Consider the following 3,971-nt stretch of genomic DNA (forward strand, 5'->3'; position numbering starts at 1 on the left):
GTATATATATATATATATATATATATATATTAAAGTTCTATGCAATAACGTCCACTAAAAAAAATACATATAAATACAAAAAAATACTAGAAATAAATCTAATTTTAAATGCTAATTATTCAATTGTTTGTGTTATTAAATATTAATTTATAGTTATTTAGCTGTTTTTTAAAAGAAATGCATTCAAACAGACCGATTAATTTGAGCAAATGTAACAGTAAAAGACGTAATGTTTATGTTTTAACATTTATAATGTTACAAAAGATTTCTATTCCAATAAATGCTGTTCTTATATAATAATAACAACATGTTTTGAGCAGCAAAATCGGCATTTAAGGATGATTTCGGAAGGATCATGTGGCATTGAAGACTCAGCTTTACCATCTCAAAAATAAATTACATTTTTTACATATTAAAATATATTTACAATTGTAATATTATTTTAAAATATTGCAGTTCACTGTATTTTTGATCAAGAATAAATAAAGCAAAGCTGTATTATCAGATGATAACCAGAATTCTGCCCTCTACAACACCCCTCACTGATATCCCAACTGCTACTGTACATTGGATTAACTTACTAAGGGCTTCAGCATCACCAAAACAGAAATAAGGTGACAAATCTGATGTGATGTCTTTCTTTCTTTTTTGTTAATTCAGCCAACTTTTCTTCCTTCCTTTCCCGAAAACAGTCATTTTGTTAAAATTCCACTGTGAAATGTTCTAGTCTTTGGCCTTGTTAGATGTTTCTTACAGGCATTGTAGCTGTTACCTGTAATTACAGGAAGATACTTTATATTGATAGTAATCAAAAACAATGGTTGCCCTACAGCTCAGGTTCCAGCTCTATGAATAAAACAAGGAGCTTATTTGCATAGATTTTCCAGCAATTTGCCACACAGAGCCCTGGACCATAGGAAGGGCAAACTGATATGACACATGTGAAGTGAAAACAGAATTAAGTTGCGTTCAGAGGCATTCTTACACAAGCATGCAAACACACAAACTCACTCTGTGTCTGTCTTCCTAAACTACTAGACTGCAATACTAACACCGCTGAAGTATGTTAAAAGATAGTTAGACAACAATGAGGTCAGAATTCCTGAGTATGTACAAGTATGTTCTATACATATGGAGATACGTTATCAGACATACTACATCAGCTATGTTGGTTTCGTCCATTGCATTGAAGCTATTTTGGTCTGCAGGTTGGCCTGCAAAAATCCATTGTTTTCTCTGTTTGTAAGTATCATGGAAGCCAAGCACCCTCAGTGTTAATGGAGGGAGCTGAACACACAGCACACACCAACACAGCACTTCTCCAAATGACCTTGCTCTATGCTTCGGTATATGCACTGTACATTCAATATATCCATTACCACATCACCTGCTCTGAAAAGAAGAAGCTCCCACACAAGTCCTCATATAGTGCATTCAGAATGCTGTGGTCTTTGTGTTACAGTGACATTCACTATGAAACAGGAAAATAAAATCACTGACAAGAGCAAAACAGAGTGACTCTCTATTAAAAGCTAATTTGATAAAGAACACAGGTGTTAATGACTGCCATCTGCAAAAGGGGAAGGTCACCATGTTGCAAATTTGCATTGGCTCGATAGCAGTTTAATTGTTAAATTACTGTGTATGGTTGTTTTGGACATGTATGATTTTGATATGCATAATGGTGCAAATTTGCACTGGCTGAGAGTATTTCAATCGTTAAAGTTGGTCATTTTGGACATAGTGAAAAAGTTTGACTTAAGTTATGATTTCAAATGATTAAAAGTACTGCTAAATGAAGTTTCTGTCACGGAAACACCTGCCTCACCAGCCGAATCAGCCTCCTACACCCGCTCACAATCACCTGATTACTGATCACGGACACCTGCACCCACTTACCACACCAGTCAAATACACACTCACCTCAGTCACTCGTCGGCTGGTCTCAAGGTTACAAGCTTCTCTGTATGGGTTCCTTGCCTCCCTATCACCCTATGAAGCCTCGGATTCCTCAGTTCTTGGCCGGAGGACCAAAGTGCCGACCCCAGATAAGACTGTGTTCTCTGCTTCCATTAATTCCTAAATTTGATTCTTTTCTGTTGGAAGCTACTCCTAAGTTCCTTTTAATAAACTCCCCGACTTACGTTAACCTGTCTGTTTGCCTCTTTGTCCCGGTTGTGAGAGATGACCAGCCCCTAAATTAAATGGATTACAACACGGACTCATGGATTCTCGGAGCACATCCTCACCGGAACCCTTACCCATCCGGACTGTCACCACCTCCCCACCTGCCTGTCCCATGGCCCGGCCAGCAAGCTTTTCGGGTGAGGCAGCCTTCTGCAGCGGGTTTTTGCTGCAATGTTCCCTCTACCTGGAGTTGTAACCACACCTGTATGTGACCGAGCGGGCCAAGGTGTCATTCATTATCTCGTTGCTGTCTGGAAGAGCCTTGCAGTGGGCCGAAGCCTTGTGGAATTCACAGGGCCCGTGGATTCACTCGCTGGATGACTTTGTGAAACACTTCCGGGAGGTATTCGGCCAATCGACCACGGAGGTCGCAGTGCATAAGGAGCTTTTTCAACTGCGGCAAGCCGAATTATCCATCCACGGGTATGTGCTTCGCTTCCCAGTACCTAACCGCATGCCATAGAGAATCGATACCCACTGCCGCTGCCTCACCCAGCCTCTCCGCTCCAGCACCAGAGCCCATGATCACGGATAGCTACCACCTATCGTCCACGGAACGATCTCGGAGACTCACCCATGGCCTATGTCTCTACTGTGGATCCAGTGAGCACCAGCTCCACACCTGTCCCATTCGTCCACCACGCCCAGCGGTGAGTACTATCCAGATCACTCCTGATGTGTCTTGCATGCCTCATATAAATGCTCTAATTTATCACACTGAATCCTTTCCAGTCAAAATCCTTGTGGACCACGGGGCGTCGGTTCCCCGCTGCAAAAATGCCACGCCCTACCAGATCACCACTGTCCAGGGAAAGCCGCTGGGCAAGGGGCTGGTGCGGCACCGCACGCCCGAGGTCATTCTACGGATTGGATGTTTCCACACCAAACGGATCTCTCTGCTCGTCCTGGGATGCCCCTGGCTCACCAAACATCAACCCACCATCGCCTGGAAGTCCGGAGAAATACTCAAGTGGAGTGTAAACAGGAGTGTCTCCAGGATCTGCCTATCCCGATCTCCGTCAGGAATGACCTCCCTGTCTGTTCCACCTCGGTGGAAAGCCCGGAGTCATCGCCTGTTGCTCCTCCTCCTCCCGAATATCAGGCGTTCCAGGACATGTTCAGCAAGCTCGCTGCCACTCACCTTCCACCTCACCGGCCATGGGACTGTGCCATTGACCTGCTGCCTGGGGCCCAATTACCCAAAGGACACGTCTATCCACTGACGATCCCGGAGAGAGCCGCTATGGAGGAGTACGTTCAGAAAGCCTTGCAACAGGGGTTCATCCGTCCGTCCACCTCACCCGCAGCGTCGAGCTTCTTCGTGGCCAAGAAAGATGGGGGGCTGAGACCTTGCATTGATTACCGGGCCCTCAATGACCAGACGGTGAAGTTCGCCTATCCCCTTCCTCTGGTCCCTGCAGCCTTGGAGGAGCTCCGCGGGGCCCGCGTCTTCAGCAAGCTGGATCTAATGACCACCTATAACCTTATCCGCATTCGCAGGGGTGACGAATGGAAAACTGCCTTTGTAATGCCCACCGGGCACTATGAGTACTGGGTCATGCCCTATGGGCTTTCCAACTCACCCTCCATATTCCAAAACTTCATGAATGAGATCTTCAGTGACATGCTCAACCGGTTCGTCCTCATCTACATAGACGACATACTCATTTACTCACCCACTCTCGAAGCACATCGTAACCATGTCACCCAAGTCCTCCAACGCCTCCACCAACACCACCTGTATCTCAAGGCAGAGAAATGTGAGTTTCACCAATCCACCGTTC

The 3,971-nt window shown here is 44.9% G+C and overlaps 1 protein-coding gene across 1 annotated transcript in view; it reads right to left on the minus strand.

Moving 5' to 3' along the window:
* The window catches only part of zmat4a (zinc finger, matrin-type 4a), a 92,863-nt gene that overhangs the window by 40,151 nt on the left and 48,741 nt on the right, over positions 1 to 3,971 (minus strand). The gene's annotated exons all lie outside the window — the stretch shown is intronic.

The sequence above is a fragment of the Sinocyclocheilus grahami genome, unplaced genomic scaffold (assembly GCF_001515645.1).
Source record: "Sinocyclocheilus grahami isolate Dianchi unplaced genomic scaffold, SAMN03320097.WGS_v1.1 scaffold195.1, whole genome shotgun sequence".
Classification (NCBI taxonomy): Eukaryota; Metazoa; Chordata; class Actinopteri; order Cypriniformes; family Cyprinidae; genus Sinocyclocheilus; species Sinocyclocheilus grahami.